Source organism: Neomonachus schauinslandi, chromosome X (assembly GCF_002201575.2).
Source record: "Neomonachus schauinslandi chromosome X, ASM220157v2, whole genome shotgun sequence".
In the NCBI taxonomy this organism is placed as follows: Eukaryota; Metazoa; Chordata; class Mammalia; order Carnivora; family Phocidae; genus Neomonachus; species Neomonachus schauinslandi.
Genome location: NC_058419.1, coordinates 37156268 through 37179745, shown reverse-complemented (window position 1 = coordinate 37179745; position 23478 = coordinate 37156268).

Below are 23478 nucleotides of genomic sequence, written 5' to 3'. Positions count from 1 at the left end.
GCTTTCCTAGAGAGAGAGGGAAAAAATGGAAAGAAAATGCTTTAATGCGGTGCAACTGTAAGACAGTACGTTTTTGCCTCCCTCATTTATTATTACTCTTACTCTCTGTTGGACACAGTGCTAAGCTCTTCCCATGCAGCATGTCATTCCGTCTTTACTTCAGGCCTAGGAGGGAAGTATTAAATAGTTGAGGAACCGAAGCCCCGAGAGAGGCTTAAGTAGCTTTCTCAAGATCAAACAGCTTGGAACTGGCAGAACTTTAGTCCCAAGTCATCTTGAGAGGTGAATGGGACCAGCTCTGAGTCACAGGTCAGGAGACTGAAACCGAGTTAAGTAACTCCCCAAAGCCAAATGGCCAGTCAATTGGAAGAGCCAATGCTGGAGCCCATGCTTCCTACCCGCACAATCTAAAACATGGAGCTGGGGCTCCCAGTGTATCACCATCTCCATGAGTTCAGTGATCTCTAGGCAGCCATTCCTTGAACACATACTCATTGCGGGGCACTCGCTGAAGGAGGTGGCACTGGACATCGACCACATTCAAGTTTGGTTGAGACACCAAGAGTTACCCAAGGCTAAGCTTGACTGCCCAAGGCTGTGCTGGGTGTGCGTTGACTAGGTAGGTAGGCCTGTGAGCCATAGCGGCTTCCTCCCATAGGCCTAAAGCAAACCATTATATATTAAGGGCCTACACATGTTGTAGGCTTTTGATACTTATTACCAAATTTCTTTCCAGAAAGCTTGTCTGGCTCATACCAGCCATGCATGGGTGTCCATAGGACACTTTTGCCAACATTGAGTCCTCTGTTTAAAAAAAAACCAAAAACTGGGGCACCTGGGTGGCTCAGTTGGTTGGGCAACTGCCTTAGGCTCAGGTCATGATCCCGGAGTCCTGGGATCGAGTCCCGAGTCGGGCTCCCCGCTCAGCGGGGAGTCTGCTTCTCCCTCTGACCCTCCTCCCTCTCGTGCTCTCTGTCTCTCATTCTCTCTCTCAAATAAATAAATAAAATCTTAAAAAAAAAAAACAACTTGTGTTTATTTATTTTATTTTTTTATTTTTTTAAAAGATTTTATTTATTTATTTGAGAGAGAGAGAATGAGAGACAGAGAGCACGAGAGGGAAAAGGGCAGAGGGAGAAGCATGCTTCCCGCTGAGCGGGGAGCCCGATGCGGGACTCGATCCCCGGACTCTGGGATCATGACCTGAGCCGAAGGCAGTCGCTTAACCAACTGAGCCACCCAGGCACCCATAAACTTGTGTTTATTTGATGGGCAAAATTTGTATCTGACTGTTGCTTCATTCTTATGTATTTTATTACTAGGCGAGGCTGAATCCTTTTTGCGTATTTATTAGCCATTTATAGATCCTCTTACGAAAACTATCCTTTGCCCATTTAACCATTACAGTCTTAGTATTCTCTTAACAAATGTGCAAGCTTTTCATGTATGAAAGCAATCAACCCCCTGTGATATTTGTGGTGACCGTTTTTTGGTTTTGTTTTGTTTTTGTTTTTGTTTTTTTTAGATCTTGTTTATTCCCTACAAGTGTTTTTGAAAATGAGAGGATTTCCACTTGGGGTTTGGGTTGGTGTGGATGGCTTTTAAAATCTTCCCACATCCCTTGTTTATAAAAAGACTGGTCTTTCCTTGGTATTGCGACTTTTACCACTCAAGGAAAAGCAGTATTTCAGTTCTGGACAGAAGTAGAGTGAATATGGTCTTCTTCTTCATCATAGAAACTCAGCATAACTCTGGCAAGAAACAACATGAACCTGGTCAAGTAGCAGACAGTATCAGTATAGTGCCTGGTACATAGTAGATGCTGAGAAACAGACACTTTGTTGTAATAGTAAAGCAAGTATGAATGTCCCCCTGAGAATCGTGTATTATATGGTTATAACCTTGTGTTTTATCACCTGAGTTAGGAGGCAAATTACCTTCTCTATTTTTTCTCTCTCAAACTCTTCTTTACTATTGTAAAAAATTATCAGATTATATCAGGAACAGGGTATCCAAAGGTATTCATAGGTCTCCAGCCTTAATAATCTCCCTTTCAACAAGGGGTTCATAAGGTGCCCCGGGTTTCTTGTGAATATTCTGGAGAGACCTGTAAGTCAGTGATTAAAAGTCCAGACTCCAGTGACAGAAAGATCTGAATTCAAATCCAAGTTCTGCAGCTTACTAGCTCTTTGGCTATTGGCAAATTATTGGACCTCCCTATGCCTCCACTTCCATTTCTGGAAAATAAAGATGACAGTCGTACCTGTCTCACAGGATAGTGGTGGTTCTCAGGATTAAGTGATATAGTGTATGCAGAGCATGAGGCACAGAATAGGTAAGCACTCGTTGGATGATAGCTATGATTATATCAAAGATATTAATACAGGAGGCAAGGATAGCAGTGGCTTCAGGGACGGTAGCATTAAGGACATTGACATGCAGTCCAAACATAGATTCAAGCTCACACTCTTTTGTCAGTGTGCTCTTTGACTTTGGAGGAATTCCTTTCCTTCTATGGGTCTGGTTCTTTGACGGTCAAGTGCCCTGCCATCCTCTGCCTGCTTGGGCTAGGGTACTAGCCCCATCATTGATAGAGCAATGGCTCCAGCATCCTAATCTGCTTTGTACTCAAGCATGTTAAGAGGCCTTTCTGAGGTTAAATATATGGGGCTCCAGAAAGAGTAAGTCCTAGGACCAATGGGGTGCAAGTTACAAAAAGGTAAACAGGATTCAGCCCAATAAAAGAGCTTTCCATAGTACAGTGGTTAAGCACATACAGCCAGAAGCCACATTGCCTGGGTTAGAATCCTGACTCTGCCATATTCTAGCTGTGTGACTTTGAATATTTTAGCCTCTCTGACACTCAGCCTCTTCCTTTGTAACACGGAGATAACAATAGTACCTACATCATTGGTTGTTCTAAAGGTTCAATTGTTTAATACTTGTGATTTGTTTAGATCAGTATCTGAAATATATGAAGCACAATATAAGTGCTTGTTAAGTAACAAAACTGGTGAAATTGAGAGCTCATTAAGAATTAGAGGAAATGGGGGCGCCTGGGTGGCTCTGTCGGTTAAGCATCCGACTCTTGGTTTCAGCTCAGGTCATGATCTCAGGGTCGTGAGATCGAGCCCCGCATCGGGCTCCACGCTCAGCATGGAGTCTGCTGGAGATTCTTTCTCTCTCCTACTCCCCCCAACTTGTGCGTGCGCTCTCTCTCTCTCTCTCTCTCTTAAATAAATAAATAAATCTTAAAAAAAAGAATTAGAAGAAATGTTTTGATGGATAGCGAGTTCCCTGTCACTACCAGGATGCCAGTAGAGGCTGGGGGTATTAAATATACTGAAGCATCAGGGGCGCCTGGGTGGCTCAGTCGGTTAAGTGTCTGCCTTCAGCTCAGGTCATGATCTCAGGGTCCTGGCACTGAGTCCTGCATTGGGCTACCTGCTCAGCGGGGAGCCTGCTTCTCCCTCTGCCTGCCACTCCCCCTGCTTGTGCTCTCTCTCTGACAGAGAAATAAATAACATATTAAGAAAGTAAAAATAAATAAATAAATAAATAAATATACTGAAGCATCAAGAGAGGCTTGGACATGGCGGACTTTACCATCAGTTTCTGATCAGAAGTTCTGTGACTTGCCTCCCAGGTCACCCAGCTAGTCAGTGGCAAGGAAAGCCTCGGACTAACCCAGGTGAAGCCCGAACTTAGGAGAGTTTTCTTCCTCTACGCCTCTCTCATTCTCATTTGAGCTTGTGTTTCCTTGGATGACGTTCTTAAATCGATCCACAAAATTCCGCGGAAAGAATGAAGGGCAGGCTCAACCAGCCACCCTTCCCATGCTCACAGAGCAACTGTTACTCTGAGAGCTGGTTTTACTTTCGGCCACCTGGTAAGATGCTGGACAGCTGTGATTGACAAGAGGCTTTTGGTGAAACTGTTTCATTAATGTGCTGGATGTCCCTTGCCGATTTACGGTCTTCTCATTTGTAAGGTTCCTGTTGCTATTCAATGAGAGAAATCCTCATGGCATAAAATCGATGCCTCATCAGCTTGTCAGTTTCCTATCTGACCTAGCTGTATCTGCATCTGCCATTTGACTTTAGCCTCTTATTTGGGCAGAAAATAGCATCCATTCATCCGCTCCCCACCACCCGCCACTCACTAACGATCAGAAGAAGTATGCCTCTAGCAGAGGTTGCTCAGAGGATGCTGAAGTTCCTCAGCTCAGCGGACCGGGCTGATGCTTTCATAGACCATGTGGGCCAAGGGCCATGGAGAGCTGGGGCAAAGATGATTTCTCACTTGGAGAACCAGGTTAGACTGCAGCCCACCTAGATGTGGTTTCCTGCATGATTAGAAGTTGAGTGTCAGTCTCCCCAGCCCTGACCTGGGCTGAAACACAAACTGGGAAGGCAAGGCAAGGTGTGAGCACATAGGTGAATGAATTTCCCTAAAGTACCTAAAGCAGCTAGGCCCGGGGGCGGGGGTGGGAGGCGCTGTGGCTAAGAAGGGGTCCTGGGAGGCACATAATTCCTAGGGTCTTGGCTGAGGCACACCTGCAGACCCTGAGAATCCAGGGCCCCATCCTGCATGTTACAGTAGGGCCGGGTCCCCGAGAGTTCTTAACCACTCCAGGAAAGTGTGTGTAGGAAAAATTGTCTTCAAGATGCCACCAGAGTGGTGGAGGGTGAAGATTTGCCTGCACTAGACATCTCAACCTACAGCCAGAGAGAATGCTACTCAGCCCCTGCAAATAGCAGGATGGCCTCGGAATCAGAGCGACCTGGGTTCCTGTCCCTGCTTCGCCAAGTTCCATCAGATGAGTTACTTAACCTCTCCAACCCTCATTTTCCTCTTCTCGGAAATAGAAGTGATAACAATCCCTGATTCATTAGGTTGTTCTGAGAATCACATAAGATAGAATGTAGGTAAAGCACTTAGCACTCAATCTTGGCAAAAACTAATTGCCTAGTGAATGTTAACTATTACAATCATCATCGCCATTACAGATCAATTACCAGAAGCAAATAGATATAACTATTTAAAACACACACACACACACACACACATAACAGCCTCATGAGCAAATGCTCAACATCACTCAGCATCAGGGAAATACTTTCATACACTTTTTAAAAAAATATTTTATTTATTTATTTGAGAGAGAGTGAGCGAGAGAGAGAACACGAGTGGGGGTGGGGAGAGGCAGAGGGAGGGTGAGGCAGAGGGAGGGTGAGTGACAGGCAGAGGGAGAAGCCGACTCCCTGCTGAGCGGGAAGCCAGACACGTGGCTCAACCCCAGGACCCTGGGATCACGACCTGAGCCAAAGGCAGATACTTAACCGACTGAGCCACCCAGGCGCCCCTTTCATACACTTTGTAATGCATGCTATATATTTCACAGTAAAACCATTATTAAAAAGAGAAAAAAGAAAAGTGGTGTCACAGGGTGGTTAAGAATATACACGTCCTGGCTCACCCTCCCAGCTCTATGACCTATTTCCTGTGAGTGTCTGGGTAGATCATTTAGCCACTTAAAGCTCATAGGACCAAACTCAAGAGGATATTGTGGGAATTAAATGAGGAAACTCCTCTAAAGTGCTTAAGGCAGTGCCCTGCACAAAATAAACAAGAATTTATTTCTGGTTATTATCCTTATGGATGTTTTCCCCTCTGCAACTCTCACCCCTGTTGTGTTCCATGCGATTCTAGTAGCTTTTACTCCCAACATTCCAAGCTGTACTGTAGGCAAGTCTGGAGTGTCACAGGTGGTCTCCCAAGGTGGCTGGATGGGATTGAGACGGTCAGGCCCTAGGGTATAATCCAGTGGTAGTGGGAAGAGGTAAAGCGTTGTTAGGACCCTAGCCTAGTAACTAAAGGCACTGTGGCTTTAAAAGGTAATTATCTTGGGGCGCCTGGGTGGCTCAGTCCATTAAGCATCTGACTCTTGACTTCAGCTCAGGTCATGATCTCAGGGTCATGAGATTGAGCCCCGCATCTGGCTCCATGCTCAATGGGGTGTCTGCTTGAAATTTGGTCTCTTTCTCCCTCTGCCCCTCCCCCTGCTCATGTTCTCTCTGTCTCTCTTAAAATAAATAAATAAAATCTTAAAAGAAAAAAAGGTAATTGTTTTCCAGTGGCCCCATGGCTGAGTCATTTCCCCGGTGGAACCTGTACCATGATATGACCCCTTCCTTCCAGCCCCCGCCTCCAGCCCTCCAGCCCTCCAGCCCTCCAGCCAGTCCTATGCGTACACTCGTGGCTGATGCATTTGCCACTTTCTTCAAATATTTGCAAAAAGCTTCCCGGAGTAGGAAGCCTTGTGGCTGCAGAGCATTCCGTAAGAAAGATGAAGCAATGGTTTCTATGGCAACACTTTGGCACTTATTAGTGTTTGTGTAGGCACTGAGGTAAGAGCGGGGTTCCAGTCCCATGATGGGAAGGGATGAGGAGAGGAGAGGCCTGGGGCATACAGAGTTGTTCTCACTTTACCCTCGTGGGTGGTAGCCCTCAGGGTCAGTCCTGGTGGAATGTTTGGGGCAGTTTCACCAGATGCCCTCAGAGAGAGTTTGAACTCTCCTCTGGAAGCCCCAGAACCACTCGCTTCACCCCATACCCACTATCTTTGCCACTAGGTCCAGCTTCCCCAAACATCCCCCCAAACATCCCTTCCCCAAACATCCCTTCCCCCAAACAGCCACTCCTCTGCTGCCCAAAACCTTTGCTGCTTTTCTCCCCCCACGAGCTATAGATCAAGTCAAAATCATGGCATTGGAGGCCTTCCACACCTTTCTCTTTCCAGAAGCTCTGGCTGCTCCCCTCGCCCTACCCTCTGTACCGTCTACTTCAACAAGATTGTTCAACCTCATCCTACCTCTAGTCCCTGTTACACCGAGAGTGTGTCTACTCCCTGCCTCTCTCCCATACAGTTGGTTCTCCTTGCTCAGAGTTCCTGACACCCTCACCCACGCATCCAGGACTTTCCTTTCCTTCAAGACCCATCTCAAACCTCAGTTTCTTCAAGAAACTTTCTCTGACCACCCCAACTCAATGGACTCCCCTTCTTTGAACTACGATTGCATTACTGCTCAGACCCGTCATGTGTTTAAACACTTAAACACATCCGCCATTTCAGGTGTTACCACGGCTTAGATACCTCTGTCCAACTGGACTGTAAGCTCCTCTCTGAAAGGGGCTTTTTTTTAAAGGTTTTATTTATTTGAGAGAGAGTGCACATGCGAGAGAGAGCATGAACAGGAGAGAGGGGCAAAGGGAGAGGGAGAAGCAGACACCCCACTGCTGAGCAGGGCGCCGGACATGGGGCTCGATCCCAGGATCCCGGGGTCACAACCTGAGCCGAAGGCAGAGGCTTAACCGACTGAGTCATCCAGGCACCCCTGAAAGGGTATTTAAAAAAGAATTTCTGTTTTTTCCGCACAGCACCTAGTACAGTACCCTGCTCGTAGTTAGGGAATTCATTAGACAATATATGCAAAGGGCTTAGCCCAGTGCCCGGTCTAGAATCAGTGCTGAGGAGATGTGTGGCCTTAGTAAAATACCCCTCAAAGAGTTCCTGATGGATGCCCTGGTGCCCAAATCACCACTTCCACTCAACACATCCTGAGCTGCATGTGTCACCCCTGGGGCATCCACTGAGCCTTAGGCTTGGAGCTCTCATGAGCCATTACGTTGGCAGAGCTCCGTGCGTGGCCACTGGCCTCATCCTCACCTTCTGCTGCTGCCCACTTACCACGAGAGCTCTCAGGACCAGCTCTGTAAATTTGCGGGACCAAGTGAAAAATAGAAATGTGAGGCCGCTGGTTTAAAAATCAAGACTTTCAAGACAGTGAGAGCAGAGCCTCCCTGTGCAGGCACACCTATGAAGCCAGCCCTGCTGGCCATCCCTAGTCTTTGGTGCTGCTCCCCAAGTCCCTGGAACAAGAGACAGCGGAAATCCACATGTCCGCCAGTCCATATCGAATGGTTCTAGTGTCACGTAGTAAAAGCCAGTTTTCCGAAAACGAATTTATTGAACGTCAAATTACCGAATGGCCAAGTGTCCAAATGACCAATTTGTCATATTTGTGGTAGTTTATTTTGTCTCACCTTGCCCCGTGGCCAGGCCCTGCCCAGGCCCCTGATGGTACCTGGGTCCATGCTCTCAGCTTTGTTCTCCCCTGGGTCTCAGGAAATTGGACCATAAAGGAAAGACTGCATCTATTTTCTGTATTCTGATTTCTTTTGAATCAGTCATGGTTTCTTTTGAGGCTCAAGTGAACAGCCACTCTGCCACCCCACATCCCACTCATAGAACATTCAAGAAGGAAAAGCTCAAAGTAAAGGATGCTTCGGTGCTTACTGTGAATAAGATTTCCAAATCAAAGAATCTCTTGCCTTCATTAAACACTGCAGACTTTTCCCTAGCATTTGCATGTACCCTGTCCATTGTGACTACCTAGCAACTTATTTTGTGCTTTCTTCTTGTCCTTCTTTCTCTTTTTCTCCTTTCTTCTTACCTTCTGTGGCATTGATTTTATTTTTTAATCACTTTATCTCTCCCCTCTACTGGTTTGGAAGATAATCACTCTTTTTTTTTTTTTTAAGATTTTATTTATTTATTTATTTATTTATTTAGAGTTTGGGGGGGCAGAGGGAGAGGGAGAGAGAGAATCTCCAGCAGATTCCAGGCTGAGTGTGGAGCCCAGCACAGGGCTCGATCTCACGACTCCGAGATCATGACCTCTGAGCCAAGATCAAGAGTCGGACCCTTGACCGACTGAGCCACCCAGCGCCCCTAGAAGATAAACACTCTTTATATTCATTTAGTCATTACCTGAAAATTAGAGCGTGCATCTTTAATGTGTCACAGTTTTTTTTATTATATTTTTACGCTGTTCATGGATAACATCGGGACCTTAGAACAGTCTAACTCCGTTTCTTTAAACACAGGATCATTTTATAGTCTGCCCAGTATCTGAAGTCTCTGCGGGTCTCTGTTGTTTGCTTTTTTTCTAGCAGCTTCGTGGACATGGTACCTTATTTCCATATGTATCTGGTTATCTTCCTATGCCAGTCCTTGCACTTGAAAAATAATTTGGAGGAATCATTGGAGGCCCGGGATAAAGTTATCTTTCTCCAGAGAGGGAATTTGTGTTTGCTTTGGCCAGGATCCTGGGGCACTGCTCGTCTGCAACCATTTAATCTTGAGACATGAGCCTTCCCGGACAAAAATGAACTCAGGCTGCAAGTCCATGTGGTTCCTAGGTGGTTCACCCTTATCCTGCAAGTATAAATATTTGGAGCCCTCGATTTCTTTGGGGGAGAGTTTCCTATCAGATTTCTCACCTTCTGTTGGCTCTGGGCTTTCATTTCTGCTCCCCTTGAAGGCTTGCTCCTCGGGGCTTTCAACATGAAAGCTACAATTTGCTGGCCCTGGAAAATGCCCTTAGGACAAAAGAAGATTCCTCCCTTCCTAGTCATATTTCTAGGTTCCCATTATCACTTAAGTTGTGTCCTAGAATGCTCACTACCTTGTTAATTATTTATTGGTTTGAAGAAGATTTTCAACAGCATATCTGTCCAGAGATTTTGGGTGGTTTCAACACTTACAAGAAACCAAAGTATACGGCACGCACTTCTGTCGTCATGCTTCGAAGTTGACAGGTGGACTGGGAGGCTAAAGCTACATATACTTTGTGGATGAGGAAACTTGAATTTACTTGCCCAGAGCCACACAGTGTATTAATGACAGAGCTTCAAGGAGAACTTGGGTTTCCACCAGATATCCCTTGCATTCTGCTGTGTCACTGTCACATTACCAAACAATGGAGGAGTGCTGGTCCCCAACGTGCTACCCCCTACTCTTGATAAATGCTGGGAGGATGGCCCACAGTGGCTTCTGCTTTTCCTTCAATGGCTACCCCCAGCAGCATTCCCCAAGGGCGAGACGTGCTTTCTTCATTTAGTCTTTGGCCACCCTGCTTTGTATAGGAAGTCCTAGAGAAAGGGTTGGCAACTCTTCCAAAGCCATGATGTCAAGGTTCCTGGCCCTTTCCTTTCCTTCCTGCCCAAGGACCCCGGTCACATCCTGGTTGTTGCCTTAGAAAGAGGGAGCCCTGTGTCACATCGGGGCCTGATCGTTGGCAAATCCCTGCGTGCCTTCTTGGCTCCTCTGGTGGCCTGACTACCGTCAACCGTCCCCTCTCACACGGTAGTAGCAGTCCCTCAGGTGCACCGCTGGGGAATCTACGTACCAGAGTTTTGAAGTGTATTTACACACGCGTGTTAATTTCTCCATCTGTGCTGTCATCTGTGACTAGCAGAAGTTGATCTTGGAATGTGTTTAAGCAGGTTAGTGGAACAAAAACACCCAGAAAGCCTGCCATCCTGGCATTGCCCAGCTAAGCTGGATCGTTGAAATTGTGCCTTTTGTGGGGCGAGGGGGGGCGCTGGCAGAGGAGACTCGAATGGAGATGGAAGATTCAGGCTGTGGTCTATGACATGAAAGTTCTCAGTGATCACAGCCTTCTCAAGGGAAGCCCAGTGTACAGACACCTCAGCCCCAGACCTGCCCGGACCTTTTCTCCCCTCCTCCCCTCCCCAGTGCAATTGACTTCCATCTTAGAGCTCAGGTGCCATTCATTCTTCTTCCCAAGGATCCTCAGCAGATGTTACAGGTAAAATCAGGCACAGGTGTCTGGAAAGAGGCCGAGAAGGGCAAGCAACGGGAAAAGTGCCCAGAACATAATAACGCTTTCCAACATGTTATAGGCAGATACCGCCAGGTTGCCAGGATTATGTTATATTTTTAGTTTCAACGGTTACATTTTCTGACATTTTGAGCACAGTATTGCTATTGATACTTGAGAAGAACTGTGGATGATTTAGCATACGGTTACAGATTTCTTTTTCATTTAAATAAGAGATTTCACTAAACTTGCTATCCCCTAAGTGTGATGTGATTGCACTGAATGCCTGATGTTTTCCCAGGATAATGAGAAGGAAGATAATTGGAAAGTTGAGAAAGGAAGGTAGTTGGAAAGTGGGGTTCACTAAACCGAAGCTGGATCTCTTCTGTTAAGTGAGGGCCATATGTCTTGCCAGCAGTCATGCCAAGTCACACACCTTCAGCTCTGGAGGCTCTGCTGTAATGAGCAGCGTTTATTTTCCTCTAGGAAGTGAAGGTCTCACTTCATCCCAGCTACTGTTTCCATGGGCCAGAGCTGGGCTAGGCTGAAGGGCGGGTGGAGGGTGATTCTCAGTGGTACCGTGACACTGGTGGGCAGAAACTTTTCAACACTCGTCACCTCCATTTGACCCCACTCTCCAGCTTTTGTTCCTGCCATTGCCAGTCCACGAAGCTGAGATCACCTAGCCTTCTCATCTCCCGATCTATGTTTCCCTCTGTAACTTCATGGCCTACTGTTAACCAGGGCCACCCTGGCTGACTTGCTCAATCTCGGGCCAGAAGAGAGCGTTGAGTGACTGTGGGCAGACAGAGCTGTATGGGAGTGGAGACAGAGGAAGTCAAGAAGGGAACTGTTCTTTCCTTGAGGGCTTACTATGTTCTGGGCACCGTTTGGGGTGCTTTATATGCATTCACTGCATTCATTTGCTGACCGCAAAAGGAAGGGTCAAAATGGCTCAACCCTAAAGGGTGGGAGGCCCCCTTGTTTCCCCTGCAATAGATGAGGTGGGTACTGTGTCGGGGAGAGATTACCCTGGGAGGAGTAAAGAGCCTTGCGGTCAGACAAGCACTTGACTTTAAATGAGCCATTTCCCTTCCCTGGGCTTCAGTTTACTCCTCTGTAAAATGGCCGCATAGTCTTTGGTCAGCTTTATCACACATGACTCTTGTGGGGGCACAGTGATAGAGATTAGAGGGTTTAGAAAGGTATACAATATTGTGGGGCACCTGGGTGGCTCAGTCAGTTAGGCATCTGCCTTCGGCTCAGGTCGTGATCCCAGGGTCCTGGGATCGAGCCCCGCGTCAGCCTCCCTGCTTGGCGGAGAGCCTGCTTCTTCCTCTCCCCATCCCCTGCTCGTGCTCTCTCTTGCTATCTCTCTCTCTCAAATAAATAAAATCTTAAAAAGAGACAGGTATACAATATCGTATAAAATCATGTGAGGCATACAGAGCCAGAATCCAGATGGGGTGGGGGATTCCAAATCTCAGCCCAGCAACCTGCCATCCGGGTGGTTTGGGCAAGTCGCTTAACCTCTATGTGCCTTAGTTTCCACATCTGTAAATGAAGATATGGATAGTACCTCTTCGTTGGGGTTTTGTAAGAGAAAATGAGATAACGTATATAAAAAACATTGAGAATAGTTCTGGCATTCAGTAAGGGCTATGTAAGTACTATTTATTGTTATAAATAGTAGATACTATAAAGTATCCTGTTCCCCTGTCTTTCCCATATGTGCTCTCGCAGTGTTAATAACCCTTAAAGCAACAGAACTTGGCTAATGCCGCAATCCCATATACACTGTGTGTAGTTCTCAAGGAGCTAGCGTGTAAGGCATAACCGTGCCCTAGGACATACATGCGCCACAGCACCTGCTATTTAAGGAGGGGGAAGCTCAGTACTCCCCAGTGGATGAGAGGCAGGCTGCTTTAAAACTGACAGCCTCTGATGTGAATGTAATAAAGGATTCACTTACATAAATTCAAGATTCCAGGGTGCCTGGGTGGCTCAGTTGGTTAAGCGTCTGCCTTCGGCTCAGGTCATGATCCCAGCGTCCTGGGATCAAGTCCCACGTTAGGCTCCCTGCTCAGCAGGGAGTCTGCTTCTCCCTCTACCCCTCTCCACTGCTCATGATCTCTCTTTCATTCATTTTCTCTCAAATAAATAAAATCTTTAAAAAAAGAAATTCAAAGTTCCTTTGAACTTTCAGAAACATGTACTGCATTAAGGGGCATATGCTCTGCAGCAAAGAAGATCCAGCACCATTTCATTACTCTAAAGCATTTAATGAGCACCTACTTTGTGCCATTTGGGAGATACCAAGAGGACTGAGGCCTAGTCTCTGATTTCAGAGAGGTGATGGTTTAGTGGCAGAGAGAAGACACACCCTCATACTCAACCCGTCGTAAGGCAGGACAGTGTTAATTATGAGGCAAAATGAGAATGTACCCATACCCTTTATAAGCTGAAACAATATAAATGTCAGTGGTTGCAGTTTTTTGTACAGGCCTTAACAATTGCAAAGTGCCGTAGGCACCAGGGATCATTTCTTGCTGGGGCATCGGGGAAGCACGGAACATGAGGTTTCCAACAGGCAGAACTGAAGGCACAGCATACCAGCAAAGCCTCGGAGAGGAGAGCACACAGAGCATGAAGGCACCAGTGAGTAGCTGGTGTGAGGGATAGCAAGGCTGAAAAGTGTGTTTGGGGCTGGGCTGAAATGCCATTTTAGAAAGTTCGGTTTATAGAGTAGGCAGTGGAGAGCCATGGGGAATTTTGGAGCAGAGCAGTTGCCTCATCAAATTGCCCTTTTGGAAGGCACTCTGACAGTGGGACACAGGAAATGCCACCCCCTCTGGCCACCTCAAGGACATCTGTCTTGCAATGTTCTCTCTGTCGTGCATCAACAATCTTTCTCTCTCCATGGATGTGCAACGGGAGCCTGCTGCTTTCCAAAAGAGAGAAAGAGAGAAAGAAAAGGAAAAAAAATCCAAACAAATGAAACTATCCTCTGACTCCAAATTCCCTTCCAGCCTCCCGCCCCCATTTCCCTACTGCCTTGATAGCAAAACTTCTAGAAAAAAAATAGATGTCTTTACTCTTGTTTCTGCTTCCTCACTCATCACACTCCTCTCAACATCTCAAAATGCTCTAGACAGCTTTCTCTCCCCCAGTATGTGATGGTCACTCATGTCAGGGTCACCAAGGACCTCCATGGAGTCACCGCCAATGGTCATGTCTCTGTCCTCTTTCTACAAGGCTCTCTTCTCTTTCTCTTCACAGCTCCATACTCTCCAGTTTCCCTCAGATCTCTCCACCCATCCCTTGGCAGCCTCCCTTGCTGACCATTTCTTCTCTACCTCACCTCCAATGGCTGGAATGCCCCACAACTCAACTCTAGGTCCTCTGTATCAGTAGTCTCTCATAAAATGACCTCACCCAATTTCATAGTTTTAAAAAATTCTCTACATTATGGGACGCCTGGGTGGCTCAGTCAGTTAAGCGTCTGCCTTCAGCTCAGGTCGTGATCCCGGGGTCCTGGGATCAAGTCCCACATCAGGTTCCTTCCTCAGCAGGGAGCCTGCTTCTCCCTCTGCTGCTCCCCTTGCTTGTGCTAACTCTCCCTCTGACAAATAAATAAATAAAATCTTTAAAAAATATTCTCTACATGCTGATGAGGCTCGCATTTATATCTTTTTTTTTTAAAGATTTTATTTATTTATTTGATAGAGAGAAAGACAGTGAGAGAGGGAACACAGAGCCACCCAGGCGCCCCTCGCATTTATATCTTTAGCTCTCACCTCTCCTTTGAGCTTTGGACTCCTATATCCTAACATCTACTTAAATCTCCACTTAGGGTTCTAGCATCTCAGAATCTTGTCATGGCCCCTAACCCTCTTGATCCATGCTCCTCTTACCCCCACCATGAAATTGTTCCCATCCGACCTCATGCTTCCCCACCCAAGTGGTACCATTTGTCCAAGACCAAAACTGAAGCCTCGTTCTTGATCATCCTTTCTGTCACCCAACACATCCTGTTCATGTATTTATCAACAAATGCTATTGGCTGTGCCTCTGAAACACATTTTAAGAATCTATCCATTCTGTCTCCACTGCTCTTATCTGGGTCCAAACCATCATCATCATCTCTTGCCTAGGCAACAATAATAGTCTCCTAACTGGTCTTCCCACTTATACTTTTGCTCCTCTGTGTTATTATATATCATTATTATATAATTATTAATTATAGGGTCTATAGTAAATTCTCCAGAGAGCCTCCAGAGAGAGCTTTTAAAAATGTAAGTAAGATCATGTCATTCATCTGCCCAAAACCATGCGATAGCTTCCCCTTGTACTTAAAATAAAATCCAAACTCCTAACTGCAGCTTATAAGGGCCCTAGAGGCTCTGGCCCCTGCATGTTTCTTGAGCCTCATCTTGTGCCAAACGCCCTCTTGCTCACTGTATTACAGGCTCGCTGTCTTTTCTGTTCTGTAAACAAGTGTGTGGGGGGGCGGGGGGTGGTAGGAGAGGAGAAGTCTCTCTCTCTCTCTCTCTCTGCTTGTGCTCTCTCTCTCTCTGACAAATAAATCTTTTTTAAAAAAAACTTTTGCACCAACTCTTCTCTCTTCTTGGGATGTTGTTCCCCTGATTCTTTACATGCAACGGGCTGCTTCGCGTCACTTAGGTCTCAGCATGTGACCTCCTCAGAAAGGTCTGTCTGGGCCGCCTAAAGTAGCCACCTTTCCTTGCCATCACTTGGTGATACATCAGGTTGTTTTCTTTTCTTTTCTTTTTTAAAGGTTTTATTTATTTAGGGCGCCTGGGTGGCTCAGATGGTTAAGTGTCTGCGTTGGGCTCAGGTCATGATCCCAGGGTCCTGGGATCGAGTCCCGCATCAGGCTCCCCACTCCTTGGGAGCCTGCTTCTCCCTCTGCCTCTCTCTCTCTCTGTCTCTCATGAATAAATAAATAAAATCTTTAAAAAAAAAGATTTTATTTATTTATTTGACAGAGAGAGACACAGTGAGAGAGGGAACACAAGCAGGGGGAGTGGGAGAGGGAGGAGCAGGCTTTCTACTGAACAGAGAGCCTGATGTGAGGCTTGATCCCAGGACCCTGGGATCATGACCTGAACCGAGGGCAGACGCTTCACTGACTGAGCCACCCAGGCGCCCCTATTTTCTTCATAGTATTTATCTCTATCAAGATAATTTGCTAAGTGCTTATTAAGTGTTAAAGGTAATTCTTGAAGCGTTAGCTGCTCCCTACCACACAACCTGAAGGTAAGCTCCATGAGGGCAGCAAGCTTTTTCTGGCCTGTCTGCCACTGCATCCCCTATGCCTGGAACAGCATCTGGCATGTAGTAGACACACAATAAATATGTATCGAACGAGTGTTGAGTAAATTAATCGGCAGCACCATGGTCACTGCAGTAATACGGGCAACAGGCAGTAAAGCCGTTAATTAATTTGGTGGCAGTACGCAGCAAAATGGAGGAAGGAAAAAATCAATATTAGACCAAACCCACCTAGATTTCATCGAAGGGTATTTAATACTGGAAACACCAGGAGACTCTTCCTAGGTCACAGTTTCTATTACAGAGTAGCAAAACGAACCACAAATCAATTAAGCGATAAGTCATTATCCACCCATTAATCAAAAAAAAAAAAAAAGAGAGAGAGAGAGAGAGAGAGAGGGAGAGAAATAAAGGGCCAGATCAGTAGAACTTGCTATCTGGAAATTATAGGAGTAGAAGGGAGAGATAAATGACGATTCCATGATTTCTTTCCATTAAAACAAACTAGAGAGTTTGGGAGAATTGCTGGTGGGTGGAAAGGGGGATGACAGGTGCAGTTTAGAGCAGGCTGATTTTTACTCATCCCCTGAGGTTTCTGGCAGAGCCTCTCGATGTGGGTCTAGGATTCTGCGGGAAGGACTCGAGGGGAGATAGAAATTGAGGGTATCACCAGCACAGAGATGAGAGTGTAAAGTCATGGGAGTGGGGGTCCTTGAGGAGTCCAAAGCAACTGAAGGGTAAAGGAAATCCTTATTTCAAGAGATCTGTTTTGCACATCTCATAGCTCCCAGGAAGTACATACAAGCGGAAAGCATGGATTATAGTAATCTCCAATTTCCCCAGCCTCTTCCCCTCTGCCACTGCCGTCCACCCCCTCCGTTGAACAGTTCTGTGAATTCTTTCCCAGGCAGGGGGCCCCAGGCATGGGCCATGAGGAGGCATTGTCATCCTCCCTGATGTCAGCTTCCTAGCATATGCTCCTCACTACTCACAGGGACAGATAGCGAGATTAGCAATGGAGAATATCTTGGAATGACTGAGATCGGTTGGGGAAAAGGCCTGGCTATAAAGTCACGGGCACTATTTTGCTCTCCCCATACAAACGCACCTTCCGATCTCTTCCACACCAGAAACAATGCAGTCAGCGGCCAGGGCATCAACAATCTCACCCAGACGCATAGTTTTTTGTATCTGGCTAATACCGTCAGTTGAAGTGCTGTCATAATTTTTATTCACTGCCAGTGTGTGGCTTGGCAAGAGGATGGAGGTCATCTGAGTAGCAGGGCTGGGATGAGGTCCTCGGGCCTCTGGGCCCAGCCCCTCAGCTCAGAAGGAGCTGTGGGCAACAATCTCAGACCTTACCCTCTCCTTTTGCCACTAAGCAAGGTCCCATCCTCCATGCCAGGCTTCATCTTGAACCCCTGGTGGGAGCCAAGAACCTTTCCGAGATGGATTATTCTGCTTCCCTTGGCTGATTGGCACCACCCAGTGTCAGGGCTTGTGCAGAGAGTATATAACAGGGTCCCTAATGAGGACATGACAATGAGGGTTTTGTTTTGATTGAAGGACCTATTTGTCCTGTGTCTGTGTCTAGACCGCACAAGGCAAACCTATGGTGGGGGGCGGGGGGTGGTAGGAGAGGAGAAGGCTCTAAAACAGACACTCACAGGACAAGGTGGCAAGTGGCCTAAGCCTCTTAGCTGCTACAGAAACTAAACCTAGAACTTCATTCTGGGCCTTGGGCCCTGAGCTTAAGCAGAAAGAGAGAGGTAGGTTTTCTTCTAGAACAAGACTAGACAGTGTGAATTTGGATTCTAGAAAAAAATTCTACTCACATTGAAAAAAAAAAGATGAATACTCCATGGAAGCAGTGACTTTCTGTGACTTGTTCACCTCCATGTCCCCAGGGCCCAGAAGAGTACCTGGCACATAGTAGATGCACAATAAACACTTGTTGAATATGTGAATGGAGGAAAAAAAGATTTGAATGTGAATCTCTGGTCTTAGAATTTTATTGATAAACTCAGCTTGTCCAGTGGAAAAATCTCCCAAGCTTTCATTGGAAGAATTTAATTTGTGTAACATTCTGGGCAATAAGCCAAAAGCCCGCAGAGATTGCTTTTAAAAAATGGTCTTGTGCCCATTTCTTCCCTTTTGTGTTTCTCTCTAGACCTAATGTTCCATATTGACCATTTTCAGATTTTTTTTCTCTTGGGCTAATAATCAGTGTAAGCTCCCATTTTTCCATCCCCTGTCACTGGGTTGCTACCGAAATTTGAGGCTCTGGGAACTTGGATTTCCATTTTCATGCTGATCTCTGTTTCAAATGACATTAGTGGGTGGTCCTTATGGAAAATATATGTGTCTGTGTGCACGCACATGTGCATGCATGTGTGGAAGCAATTTTAAGTGCTTGGGAGAAGGAAAAGAACTAAGGAGGACAATGGAGGCTGATGATTCACACCTTCTCAGCCTGTCACTAGATCCATTATAAGCACTAGACAGGAAGACACCTCATCAGGTACCGAGTCTCAAATAGATCCTAAGGTGAAGCTCTCACAGTTTAAGGTAGTGATTGGCCTTCCAAAAACACATGGATGGTGACTCCACTAACTCTCGGCAGTTCCAAGGGCATGGTACAGGAGGAGCCTGGGAAGCTTGGAAGCCAAGCTGTAAACAGTATGTCCACCTGTCTGAGAGGAGGCTGTTGGGGCAGCAGGTACCATCTACTCTAGTCCCCTGGCCCAGGCTGAGCCAAGCTCCTCATGCTGCCTAATTCAGAAACCGGAGCCCCGTACTCTCAGCCCTCCTCCCAGCTTCTCCCACCATCTCCAGAAATTGCTGAGAAAGGGAAATCAGCACTGTTAGATTCCTTGTTGGTGAACAGGCAAGAACTGAAGGAACGGGCAGGTGTCAGAGGTCATGAACAATCTCTAGGTCAGCAACACTGGAGAATGAGTTACTCAAGACAACAGAATACTGGGACATGAACCAGAAGACCCCCAGGAAATGGTTCACATAGCTGGGTAGTGTAAAAGTTTTCTTTGTTTTGTCTTACAGAGAATGTAAAGTCATGGTCAAGAATTTCTGTTTTCAGTCCCTCCACCTTGTGGGGTTACTAACAATGGCAACTAACGTTTATCGTTTACTATGTGGCCAACAGTGCCTTAATCCTCCAAAGCACATTATCTCACAACTTTATTTCATCATCAGTGATTCCCATGGGGCGGGTACTATTAATGTTTTCACCAGTTTTTAGATGATGAAGCCGGGGCTTAGAGTGGTGAATAAGTTTTCCTGGGTCAACAGCTACTGAGTCACAGAGGCGGGATTAAGAAGCAAGGCTCTCTAACTTCAGAGCCAAATCTGTTAACCAATACATTATCATGGATGTGTTCCTTCCTTTGACCCTTTTAGAATATGTGATAATTTTATAAAGTCTTAAGCTGATGCAGTGGCAATGCAAGTGGATGACTTTTGGGTTTTTTTTAAAGATTTATTTGAGAGAGAGAGAGAAGAGGGGCAGAGGGAGAGAAAGAGAGAGAGAAAATCCCAAGCAGACTCCCTACTGAACACAGAGCCCGATGTGGGGCTCCATCTCACGACCCTGAGATCATGACCTGAGCCAAAATCAAGAGTCAGACGCTCAACCAACTAAGCCACCCAGGAGCCCTGGAAGTGGATGATTTTGTAAAAGTTTTGACTTCTTTCATGGAAAAAGGGATTTCATAACATTGCCATAACCCCTTTCCACGTCAGAAAAGCTCAAAAGATAAGGGCATTGTGGTATACTTTAATCCTTTGTTAAATACGAAACCATGTTATAGATATTATTAAACTATGAACAGACAGTGGTGGCTTCCACTGTGGAAGCTTCTGATAGGTGCATGGAACAGGTATCTCATACACACAGATATATTAGGTTCATGTAGGTTCTTCTGAGATGTGTGACATACTCAGGAACAGACCCCCATGTAACTGAGGTGAAGGGTATCTGAGGCAGGGCTTTCCTATGTATTAACTTCCAGGAGGGAAGTGAGATTAGAATATAGAGAAGTGTAGGCTTCAGATATACATTTAAAAAATTATTTTTATTCATTTATTTTATTTTATTTTTTATCATATTATTTTTATTCATTTATTTGAGAGAGACAGAGAGAGAGAGAGAGGGAGTGCAAGCAGGGACCCCGGGATCATGAACTGGCCCAAAGTCAGACCCTTAACCGACTGAGCCACCCAGGCACCTCAGCTTCAGATATACTTGATGGAATGAGCTGTGCCTGGTTGAAGAATGAGTTGCTATCAGTGGTTCAGAAGCGGGTGAGAGAGTTGGGGTCCCAATAGGTTCTAAAGCTTGAGGTTCTCAATACTTTTTCTGAGGTAACTACCAGTTTCGGCCAGTGCAGATGGGTGGGGGGGGGCGGATTGAAAGCTCCATGTCTTCCAGATTACAAGGCTATGTAAGTTTATGATTCCAGGATTGGATATGTCAGGTTGAACTGACATTACAACTGTCAGGTTGTCTCTGTTTCTTTATCTATAAAGAGTAACTGATGGAAAGATATAGGCCATTGAGTAGTCACCAACTGGCAACCTTTCTAGGGTATTAGTTCCCTATGTGTTCTAACTGTACGGCTATCATTTGCTCTAAGGTTCATTCAAGGCCCAGGCACTTTTGACACAGTACATACAATTAGGCGAAATCTTGCCAAGATGGAGACCCTCCGACCAAGCTACACATGGTGGGATAACTCTTACTCCACCTAAGACTCTCAAGACTGTGCCATACCACATTGGGCAGGCCCCACCCAGCCCAGAGCCCTTTCTTCTTTCCTTGACACAGCCTTTCAGGGCCTTTGTCCACTGATCAGGATAATCCCACAAAGCACCTTCTTAGACCCAGGCCCGTACCACTATAGTGCATATCCACAGGCAACCCTCCTGGCTCCCACCCATGCTTCACGTACCATCAGGCGGCCCTTGCTCACATGAGAAGCCGTACTCTAACAGTGCATGGAGTAAGAGATTTCTTTTTGAGTTCACACCTCGGCTGTGATACATACTGAGACAAGTCTGCTTTCCACCAGAGTGTATGCTACAATTATGCAGCCTTGAAACTGGGAATCACTGGGTCAGAGCGAATGCCCCCCACCACTTTTCTCATTGTAATAAATATTGTGAAAGTGAACACTTAAGTGGCTTTTCCAAATTTAAATTCCACTGAAGTGTATGAATGTACATTGGATTGATTTTCCACATTTTGTTTTATCCCGTTCATGTATTGATGGACATTTGAGTTGTTTCCACTTTGGGGCTTTTATAAATAATACTGCCATGAACACTTTTTTAAAGATTTTATTTATTTATTTGAGGGAGAGAGAGAGCATGCATGGGGAGGGGCAGAGGGGGAGTGAGAGAATCTTAAACAGACTCCCTGCTGAGCGAGAAGCCCATTGCAGGGCTCGATCCCATAACTCCGAGATCATGAACTGAGCTGAAACCAAGAGTTGGACGCCTAACTGACTGAGCCACCCAGGCACCCTGCCATGAACATTTCTGTACAAATTTTTTGTGTGGACATATGTTTTCATTTCTCTTGGACATATACCTCGGAGTGAAATTGTTGAGTCATATGGTAACTCTTATGTTTAACATTTCGAGGAATAGTCAAACTGTTTTCAACAATGGCTGAACCGTTTTACATTTGCACCAGCAACATATAAGGGTTCCAATATCCCCAAATACTTGCCAACATTTGTTATTTACCTTTAAAAAAATTATAGCCATCCTGTTGGGCATGAGGTGGTATCTAATTGTGGGTTTGATTTGAATTTCCCTAATATATTGCTGAGAATCCTGTGTTTTTTTGTTTGTTTGTATATCCTCTTTGGAAAAATTTCTGTTTAAGTCCTTTACCATTTTAAAATTCTTTACCATTTTAATCCTTTATTAATTTTATTATTGTGTTGTAGAAGTTTCTCATATATTCTAGATATAAGTTCCTCATCATATATATGATTTATAAATATTTTCTCCTATTTTGGGCATTGTCTTTTCACTTTCTTGATAGTGCCCTTTGACACACAAAACTTTTTTAATTTTTATGAGGTCAGTTTATTTTTTTCCCCCTTTGGTTGCTTATACTTTGGTGTCATATCCAAGAAAATGTTGCCTAGTTCAAATACATGAAGATCAACCCCTCTATTTCCTTCTAAGAGTTCTACGTTCTATAGTTTTAGCTCTTATATGTAGGTCTTTGAACCATTTTGAGTTAAATTTTGTGTATGATGTAAGGTTGGTGTCAGAATTTCTTGTTTTGCATCTGGATATCCAGTTGTCCTAGAGCCATTTGTTGGAGACTGTTTTTTTCTCTTTAAATGGCCTTGGACTCCCAATTCTATCCCATTGATCTATACATCTATGCTTATGCCAGTACCACACTGTCTTGATTACTCTAGTTTTTTAGTAAGTTTTGAAACTAGGAAGTGTGAGTCTTCCAACTTAGTTCTTTTTTTCAAGATCGTTTGGCTATTCTGGGACTCTTGCATTCCCATATGAATTTTAGAATCAGCTTATTAATTTCTCCAAAAAAAAGGCCACTGGAGTTTTGGAAGGGATTGCATCGAATCTATAGATCATTTGGGGGAGTGATACCTTCTTAATAATATTAAGTCTTTCTGTCCATAAACATGGGAGGTTTTTCCTTTTATTTTTAAATTTCTATCAACAATGTTTTATTGTTCTTGGTGTACAACTTTTTCAATTCTTTGGTTAAAGTTATTCCTAAGTATTTTATTCTTTTTGATCCTGTTGAATTGATTTTTTTTAAAGATTTTATTTATTTATTTGACAGAGAGAGACAGTGAGAGAGGGAACACAAGCAGGGGGAGTGGGAGAGGAAGAAGCAGGCCTCCCGTGGAGCAGGGAGCCCGATGCAGGGCTCGATCCCAGGACCCTGGGATCATGACCTGAGCCGAAGGCAGACGCTTAACAACTGAGCCACCCAGGCGCCCTGAATTGATTTCTTTTTTTTTTATTTTTTTTAAAGATTTTATTTATTTATTTGAGAGAGAGAATGAGAGAGAGAGAGAGAGCACGAGAGGGGGGAGGGTCAGAGGGAGAAGCAGACTCCCTGCCGAGCAGGGAGCCCGATGCGGGACTCGATCCCGGGACTCCAGGATCATGACCTGAGCCGAAGGCAGTCGCTTAACCAACTGAGCCACCCAGGCGCCCCTGAATTGATTTCTTAATTTCATTTTCAGATGTTCTATTCCTAATGTGTAGAAATAGAAATTTTATATTGATCTCATATTCTACAACTTTGCTGAACTCATTTATTGTTTCTAATAGTTTTTTCAGTGGATTCCCTAAGATTTTCTAATTATAAGGTCATGTCATCTGTAAATAGGGGTGGATTTACTTCTTCCTTTTCAATCTAGACACCATTTATTTCTTTTTCTGGACTAATTGCCCTGGCTAGAACCTCCAGTACAAT